Source organism: Branchiostoma floridae, chromosome 7 (genome assembly GCF_000003815.2).
Source record: "Branchiostoma floridae strain S238N-H82 chromosome 7, Bfl_VNyyK, whole genome shotgun sequence".
NCBI lineage: Eukaryota > Metazoa > Chordata > Leptocardii > Amphioxiformes > Branchiostomatidae > Branchiostoma > Branchiostoma floridae.
In genome coordinates, this window is record NC_049985.1 from 6,381,224 (window position 1) to 6,391,450 (window position 10,227).

Below are 10,227 nucleotides of genomic sequence, written 5' to 3' on the forward strand. Positions count from 1 at the left end.
CATCTTCGTCTGTGCAGTTGTGTAGGCGCGGCTTCGCCATCGAAGTCGGTGCACTCTGACGAAAGGCTATGTACTTGGAAACTTCGAGCGAAAACTTTCTGGTATGTATTGACGATCACTAGGCAGCGAGCATCTGGATATGTGGACCGCAAACGCAGCTCCGCTTGGAGTGAGTCACGGCCTTATCTCTCCCATCGGTCCGTCAGGTCCGTGTGTACCGGCTGGCGATATCATTGTGCGGAGACACGGCTAATTAACACGAGGGCGATATCCGCCATACACGAGTTTCCGAGAAACTGTCATTACTACAGCTACATTCTACACGACTATAAATCCTTTATCGGTTCTTTTTGCTCTTTTGTTGTAAAAAAAAAACCTTTCCGCTCTTCACTCGCGGAAAAACTAGCCAAAAAGAACTTGCATCAAAGAATACTCTCCAAGCAGAGGTTAGGCTTCGACTGTTTTTTGACGTCTTTGGTACTTGAAGGCATTGCTATTTCTTGTCCTTGTCTGAGATGGCTCAGTTAGGAGTGGGTACCTCCACCAATTTATCAGCCATTTTGTAAATCAAGTCCGGATTTTCCCCACTGTCTTCAAGTTAAGTGACATGTCATCCACTGCACTGTTTTCATTTTTGGTGATAGAACTCTAGTGGCGGATATCGATAGTATTTCGAAAACCTCCAAGTTCAAAGGCTAATAAATGGGCCTCTGTGTTGTTTCACAAGTTAAAATACGGAAATGATGAAATGTTCGGCGGACGTTTTGTTTTTCTTCGAGTTTTTGCTACTATCAGCAGGTAATTACGTGCAAGCTGGCCAAGCCTGGATGCCGGATAGGGCCGGGGCCTATACAGACTAGTTCCTCGGCTCTAATACCAAAATGTCCCCGCGGTATTCTACAAGAGGCCCCTTCATTTACCGTGCACGATATAGTACTTATTGTGTGCGGGCGGGGTCTGGCATCCAGGCTCCGTGAAATCGGCCAGCGCCACGGAGTCATGTGTCATGTGTTGTGACTCACCGCCTTCCCATCATGCCAGCGAGTTGATTTTGACAGCCCGAGATTCATTAGATTAATTCACGGGCGATGTATTTTCTGTCGTTCTACCTATTTGTGTTTGCTAGTGCGCCTATCAAGCTAAGATAAAGAACATAATCACTGCAAACGGGGTGAACGTTACAACTTTCCTCCCAGTACCACCGTCTGCGCCGTTCTACACTTCAGGAGGCCATCATGACCCACCGGATGATCCGTACCCAGGACTACCCCGTGGACTTTTCTGTACGGAGCCGGAGATAAGCGCATTGTCGTAGCATTCTACACTGTTTACGATCTCACACGGACCATCATTCACCTAATGGACATGTTTTGGGAGTTGTTGCTGTCTGCCTGGCTTTTTATCTCCCGTTTTATTGTCATACTTTTCTCCTTGACTCTACCAAGTTTCCCTTGCAACCATGCTAAACTTAAAGCACAAGAAGGGCCGCTCGTGATCGATTTATTCTACCCAGCGGACCGGCGTTTCAAATCAAGGCTACTGAACTAGACTCAGTCGACAAAATTTATGAAAAAATATCGGATGTCACAGGAATGCCGAAGACTTCGTTCAAAATATTCACGGCCAGCAAAAAGGTACCTTTTCTGTTTACTGTTAATTTTCGTTGTAATGTGAATGAAATATAATTCGAGAAGATGGAGTGAGAAAACCCTACTTTGGATGTATGATATTTTGATATATATATATATATATATATATTCATTGAAGTCGGGTCGAGATCTTACGATGACATAAGGTAGCATCAAAACTGGCCAAGGAGTCTGTCAAGGGGTTTGCAGGCTAAACAGCTTGGCCAGTTTTGATACTATATTATGCCATCGTAGGATCTGCTTGGAGATTACGATATACTGAGATCGGGTGAGGGTCTGGTATCCAGGCTAGCCGTGTTATATAGCTCCCGAGTTGTCTTCTGTCCTCAACAGTATTTATCTAAACACAAAGAGGGCAATTAATACGCAATGATAAGGGTGGATACCAGGCTATAGTTTCTCGAGAAACAAATGAGAAAATGATTTGTCCCACTCCGAGAGTTGACACACTAGCCGCGCGCTGAGCTTTTCAGCCCTCGTCTAATGGACGGGCGATACCAGACCGGCGGGGGGTTACCGCAGGGGTTTAAGATTTTCTTATGGGGCATGTTGGCCCTGGAGCCAAGGAGCAGGCCTGTGTAAGCCCTGGAAACAGCCTGCCATCCAGGCGAAAGAAATTGTGAGTTGATAAATGAATAATTCAGTGGGAAAATACATGTATAGTGAACACAATAGTATCATTGCCGATCATTGAATGTCCAAGGGGGACGGAAATAGGGGTTGAACTGAGTTATTTCCTAGCTAAGTGGTTCAATCCCTATGTTCCGAAATCCCAGGAAACTCAATGTGAATGGTTCCTGTATTGGATGCATGTTCCAACACAACAAGGCAGCGGGGAGGTATAGCGATGGTTGGCAAAACCCTTTGGCCGGCTATACTTCTTGGCCAGTTTTGCACCGTAGGATCTGCTTGGAGATTACCATTTACATTGGGTTTCCTGGGACTTCGTTAAGTTCGTATAAACATGGGGACTTCCCTTCGGAACATAAGGAGGTCAAAAGGTTTGTTTCAGGATGTGACTTGATTTGGCCTCAATTTGAGTCTGCACAGTCAAATCCAGCGGGATCGAGTTGCACGACCCTCTCTTCCAAGAAAGTCTTTGTAAAGCACACTCCGCCGTCTGTGCGGGTATTTAGGAACACTCCATATGTTGGCATGGAGGATATCGCTCCAAGTATGAAACTCGGTTTTCCACGAGCCCATAGGCCCTCTCGCTTATCCGATATCGCAGAACAAAGCACAACACCTCATTGATATTTGTCGCACAGCAGAAATAACAGACTAATTACGGCTGCACGTCTGGGGCTGTCTGAGTCTACTAACATTTAAGTGACAGGACGATTATCATAACAGCTTGCATACACTTTACAAAACCGTGCATTTTCGCCCCTCTTAGAAAAGAACATATCAATCGGAAACGTTTTGAATGGACACGCACTAGTTGTCGGCACATCCTGCGTCTACCTGTTCCACCGATAGCTTATGTTTGAACTTTCATACTAATCAACATAAGCACCTTTAACCGAAAAATGACGTCGCAGCCTCACCCTATCACTTCCAGCAAGGGCGTTATATTAGCAAGGGTTGCTTCCAGTAGAACATTGCGTGGCAATCGCCACACGCAAAGCACGCCGCCCTGATCTCCGTGTCTCCAAATCGGCCGCGTGCGGCGATGTTTATTTGCCGCACAGCTTGGAATTGTTAGGGCGTCTCCACGAAAAAATGCAAAAATTGGCATTCGTAAGCCTATTTTTGAAATTGAATATGCCACATCTAACTGTAGTAAGCTTACTAAAATGTAGTTTCATGTCACGAAATTCATCTTGCTTTGGACGGAGCGGGTGAATTTTTCCCGTCCCAGCAAGTAAATTTCCGTTCCTCCTGGGACGGAGGGACGGGTCCTGGAGACAGCCCTGCGGCCAACCTGTCTTATTCCCTCTCGCAGCGGAATTCCAAAAGAAACATGGAGTCAACATCCAGGGGCGGATCCAGGATTTTGCGAAGGGGGGGCGCATATGCTGTTGCATGTCAGGTAGTGGCCGAAGGCCACTAATGCGCAGCGTAGCTGCGCGGGGGGAGAGCACGAGAGGGGGGTTCCCCCCTCTCGTTGGGGGGGTTTGGGGGGCCTCCCCCGAGAACTTTTTAAAATAAAGAGGCTCTCTGGTGCATTTTAGAGCTATTTCTGTGCAAAAATACCCAACGAATCAACACTGACTTTTAGGACTGAACAAATATAATAAACGAACGAACACTGATAGTTAGCAATCTCACATTAAACAATCATAATTTTGGCCTGGGGGAACGGCCATCGAAACATGTCTTGAGCCGGGGGGGGGGCTATTGAAAAAAAAATTGCCTAAGGGGCCTTAGAAATACAAGCAAAATGTGCCCCTGAAATGCAGGAAATGAAGTTTCAGGTGGTCAACATTTCAATTTTTTTCTGGACGTGCCTGGCGACGGCTTGCGCGTCCGGCGCCCACGACGCTCTGGCGCTCGTCGCCATCAAAAATATTTTCCCCTGACAGAAATGTCATTACATTTAGCATAGTCTACCAGCAAAGTTTATCCCTCAAAGTGCAGAAAATCCTGTTTCAGAGGGTTCAAATTTCAACATTTTTCTCCAGACCTACCTTGCGACGGCTCGTGCGCTCGAAATCGTGAAAATACGTTGGGGGCGTCGTCGCCCTTAATAATATAAGCTAAAAACCCTACTAGAAAGGCTGTTTAACTTAGCTTAGTCTGCCAGCAAATTTGTCCATCAAAAGTTAGGAAAGATCGTTTCAGATAGTCAAGATTTCAAAATTTTCCCGGGAGAGCATGCCCCGGACCCCATAGGATTACGTTAATACAGTTCGCCCTCCCCATACGAAATTTGCTGCAGCCGCCTCTGTCGTGTAAATCCATGTTCGCACGAAGTTTACGAAGACTATAGCAACAAAATTGGTATCAAAATCAATCCTGTGTGCATCGGTTCTTTGTAGACGGAATGGTTCACGGACGGCAACGGGATAAAACATTACGATGTTTACTTTCGTGACAGCGGGCTCTCTGCTGCGTGCATATGACGGCAAGTTTGTTGGTTGGCCGAAATAACTCCCGTTTTGGAATGATTACAGCAGTATTGAAGCGGTTTTCGTCACGATATCGCTAAAATGTACCCAAGTCTCTTCCAAGTAGAACATTAATTTAGTTTCTTTTGTGTAAATATCGTACATGTGTAGTGGAAAAGATCGCCGTTTTTTACCTGACCCATTTTGCATCAGCCCTCCCCCCGGTAAATAACGTCAAGTCCCTTAGCGGAGGCATATCGTAAGTTTGACACATTTTTACTCCTGACATTTACCGTCACAGTATGAATGAATGAATGTTTAATATTGTATCTTGCGTCGCTCAGTCCACATGGGCTAATAGGGTATCAAAATAACAAATATAATAACAATATTAGAGTCAGATGGAACATAAGCGAGTTCCGAAGGAGGGCGGGAGTATTGCCAACGTCCTGGTTACGAAACATTCTGGCTATGCCCGCAAAGACCGACGCAATGAGGAAGTAAAAGTGGGAGGAGTGCGCCTTGGCATTGTTGGTTAGCGGCTTTGTATTGTCGCCGCTCCGCTGCAACTTTCGCTGATTTTCTGGATTTCTTTGTGGAATTCCTTTTTTTTTGGTGGTCCAGCTGAATTTTTTTTGGGGGTCCAGCCAAAGGGGGGGCGCGCGCCGGGTGCGCCCCCCCCCTAAATCCGCGCCTGACATCCTACCTATTTGTACAACAGTGCCTGACCAAACCGTGATGAGGGATGCTTCACAAATAGTTTGACCAAAAACTGATCGAAAGTAACCAGTCAGTAATCAGATAGTACCAATAAACAACGAGCAGCGCCTGTCATTGTTTAGAAACGAACGCAGTAGGATCAAATCCTTCAGCTTGACAAAATTTATCAAAGAGAACATGTCGCAGAGCCCAACTTCTTCTGACGGCGCTGTGGCATTCCAGAACGACAGAAAGCGCCCCCGTAGCCTTCCAAGCAGAGGTTAGGCTTGTATTGTCACAACACAGTACAAAATAGAAAGCCCGATATAAACGACTAAAAAGCGTAAAAAAAACAGCCGGTTTTGGGGAGATGTTTAGGCTAATTTTTCTCACTATTTTCTCCTATTCCCGTAGATTTTGCCACACGTTTACCAGGTTTTCAGATGCACCTAGGCGGGATAGCACTATTGTCGAGGTTGGCACCGTAAGTTTCCCCGGATATCTACCGGCGAGTACACGGCATCCCGTCCTGTCTGTATGGAGACCCGGGTTGGGTTACCGCAGAACCACAGGGGACCGAGAGCTTACCACATCGTGAAATCCTCATTACTACAGCCCGCACTGACACCTTCCAATCAGTCAATCAATCAGGCTTTATTTTTGTACACATATACAATTGACTAGACTGACTGACTGACAATTGTTAACCATAAACAACTAATGATTTTTATTCAATACAAGACGCAATACAAAATAGCCCCATAACAACAACTAAAAACTTAAAAAAAAACCGGAGCCTAACCTCTGCTTTGAGAGTAGTAAAGTGCAGATACCCTGGTGTTGGCGCGTGCCGTCACGCCCGTCATGCCAGAACGATAGACAGCGCTAATCTCCAAGCAGATCTTATGGGGGCATAAGATAGCATCATGAGGCTGAGGAAGAAGTTTTATATAATAGTCGGCAGAGGAGTTTCATTGGCCACCGCGAAGTTCAAGTTTTGCCTACATTTTCATACGCCGATTGCTGTCGGTCTAAAGTGACAAGCGTGGGTAAGCTTGGGGACGGAGTTTAGCTGACAGGGGAGTTTCATTGGCCACCGCGAAGTTCAAGAATCCAAGTGAATACGATCAGTAAAGATTCCAAGTTGCAAACAAGAAAACCTGACACAGGAAGTGTTTAGTTAAGCACAGTTTTTATTGCAAAATAAACACATACATAACAACTAGACAATATAAAGCGTTATTTGTGCCCAACTCAACTTCTGACCTAGTCGATACGTTGTCTTCGTCTATTCCAGCGATCTCTGGGGAAAGCCCCCGCTGTGAACTGGCGCGGCTCGCTGCGTTTGTCCCATATTCTGGCTCGGAGAGGTTGTAAAACTATAATCCCAGTCAGTTTTCACGTAGGAGTAACCCGTAGCAGATAATTGACGATAATTTCCTTGGCTGTACTGAAGTGCGGACCCCATGGTGTTGGCGCGTGCCCTCACGCCCCCCTCATTAGCACGCATTGAAAACGGCTCACTTTCACCAAGTACTTCATTTCACTTCCTGCGAACTCATTCATGGGGTCATTGTTTCCACATCAGGATCATACACAATGACTCAAGTACCTAAAGACAACCTAAGCATTGTCAAAGAATTAAAACTGGATAATATATTTTGCGTGATATTGGCATTTATTTCACCATATTAGCACATTTAACGTCTAGGGGATTGTTGCTATGTATTCATAACAATAATGGTCCCAATATCTTAGTCCCACAAGCTAAGTTCCTCAACAGATCGAAGTTGTGCCGAAGTTCAGCCGCTCAGTTTCGCACATCCTTTGAAACTAGCCTTACCCAGCTTAAGTCGGATAGTTCAAATTCATTGTCAGTTACAAAAGATGCCTTTCATTCCTTTTCCATACATGTACATAATATCGCCTACCTGCTTCCTTATATCCACTTTAATTTATTATGCATTATGTTGCAATGGCTTTGTGAACATAAGCTACGTATATGTGTGTAATTACCAGAGTGATCACTGCAACTGTTTCCAAAGTTTTCAGCCGTAGGTAGCTAGTGTATAAGCGCTAAACCCTAAATCCGTTGTAACTTCAATTTTCAGAACAACGCTTATTCCAGACAAGAAACTCGTGATTCGACTCTTCATGGCGAGGAGACATGTGACTGTGGAGGCGCTTGCAACTGTCACGCTTCCACGTCAAACAAAGAGGAGAACTGTGATCTTCCAGTGGGTCGCATCAAAGATGCTATTCGATCAAAACGTACGATCGCTGACGATGTGCCGTCTTGAGTGCCGTTCAAAAGGAATTGGAACCTTTTGCATGGACCGAGACCGCGCGCAGCAAGATTCTCCAACACGTCACCTGCACGCTTGAATCCTCCCACTGCGACCGATGCCCAGTTCTCGCGCACTGTCCGAAACCGTCCCCAGTGCAACCTGTATATTACGTCAAGTACATGTGATTGCGGTTCGACTACATTTGTCCACGAACAATACATTCAATGGCTTATTCATATTGTGCTAGGGTACTGCCATATGATCTTTATAACACCATAGTTCTTGAAATGTGTAATCCCAGATGTAGTGAAGTTGTGATGCTACATGTTGCCAGTAGTCTCTAATTGTTCTTTCTCTCTGTTCATGTTTAACCACTGAGTCTATACCGCAAACGATTGCACAACGAATTGTATCGAGCACAAGCTGAACTTGAATCATTTCATTAGGGCCATGTAGGTTTAGAACTTGTAATTTGAGCTATCAGTAGCAAACGAATAGCTTGAAATACTTTGCTGACAAATGTGCAACAAGGGCATTGCCGAAAATACAATCGATGATTAGCCATGGCAAGTATAATCAAGCTAGATATAAACTGTAAAGGGTCCATCCCTCTGTACATTGCACGATTTGTATTGTAACCTGTAGTTTTACGCCTTCAGTTGTATAGTTTTCCCTTTTTCCTTACCAATCAATACACCTAATTGCAATGGACTAAGAGTGCGTAATTTGCGTATGTATGTGTGTGTGATTGCTGATTATATTTGCATATTCATATTTATATTTAAAACTTATCCCAGCTACTGACAGGTCGACCGAGCAAACATACTGGCATGCCCCAAGTACTAGCAGGGTGATCGCCCCCAAGTACTGTCAGGGCGATCGCCCCAAACTACCTGTAGGGCGATCGTTCCAAACTACCGTCAGCAGGGCGATCACCCCAAACTACAGACAGTGCGACCGCCCAAATCTACCAGCAGGGCGATCGCCCCCAACTACTAGCAGGGCGATCGCCCCCAACTACTAGCAGGGCGATCGCCCCCAACTACTAGCAGGGCGATCGCCCCCGACGACTAGCAGGGCGATCGCCCCGGACTAAAGGCAGGGCGACCACCCAAGGCTACCAACAGGGCGATCGCCCCGGACTTCAGGCAGGGCGATCGCCCCCAAGTATCCTTCACTCTTATGAAATCAAGACGACACGACTGGACAATTTAGACTTTGTACGGGGCAATCGCCCCCACAAGTCATTATTCCCAGGACTTGAGTGTCTTGAAAAGTTGCATTCTAATCCAATATGGCTTGATTTTTCTAAAATTTTGCACTGCGTTTTCTGATTATCACGTCGAAAAAAAAGGAATAAAATGGATTTTCCCTTATTATTTTGGATTCTGTTATGTTCTCTTAATTCCTATTGCAATGGAAAGTGTGCTTGTGTATTGTGTATCTGTATGGTATGCTTGAAATATGACATTGCAGCTACTAGTGTCCTGGTGCATTTTATTTCCATGCCCTGAACAAAATTACTTTGGCTGAAACTTAAAAAAAAGAATTCCTACCTCTTTTTCAGCATTTTAACCAGAAACAGAACATCAATTCCCCTAGGCTTCAATACAAGATCCATAAAATAATACAGATGCAAGTGTGAATATTCCAAAATAGCGTGAAACTGTTACACAATTGTCTAACACAACCCCATCAAAAACCTTTTGCTTTACTGGTTCTTTTTCGCTATGTTATATTTCACTTCAACGTTAAGGTCTTTGTAATTGTATCATCAATCCTCATAAACAAACTTCCCTTTCGCAAGTAACATGCTGTATGTTCTAATTTCATATCTTCACATTGATTGCCTATAAATTGTTGCAAATTAGTCACCCATTTTCCTCTTAAGGGCTAATTCAATATTTCAGCCTATTAGCTTTGAAAAATAACCAATAAGAAACAGCATTCATTATGAGAAAATGGCCCTGATACATAATCTAATGACTAATGAACTGGTAAACGTGCCAACTGCTAAGTACCAATTACCAGCTCAGCAAAGAACAATAGATAGTCATGTCTTCAAGTACCAGAGCCATCAACCTAGGATTGAGTGTTAAAAAAATAACAATTGTTTTTCCCCTTCAGCTTTGATGCAGTGGAACTCGTGGCCATCAAGGGCTGCAGGAGCATCCTCAATAGACAGCTTACAGGATGTGCGAAGGTTAGGTGTGCCAAGCCGTTCAAACCAGCAGCTGCTGCGCCGCGTGCCACGAAGTTGGTTTGTTACGCCTGAGGTTTTACCGCTATAAAGATACAGATAGAGATCTGCACGGGTAGAGCCATGCAAAGGAATATAAAAGGCTCTTTCGATTCGGAATTGTCCCTCTTTGTGGCGAGGGCAGATCACGTTTGCGATCTGCGTGACTTATGTACCCTCATATATCTCATGTACATGTGCTGGTGAATTTCCATGCATACCGCCTAAAGGTGACACCAGATCTATAGCAGTATTTTATTCGTGTTGTATTCTCTGTCATCTCTATAATTGCTTGTACGTAG

At 44.8% G+C, this 10,227-nt stretch overlaps 1 protein-coding gene across 2 annotated transcripts in view; it reads right to left on the minus strand.

Moving 5' to 3' along the window:
• Positions 1 to 10,227, minus strand: part of LOC118419520 (short transient receptor potential channel 3-like) — a 60,905-nt gene that overhangs the window by 42,784 nt on the left and 7,894 nt on the right. The gene's annotated exons all lie outside the window — the stretch shown is intronic.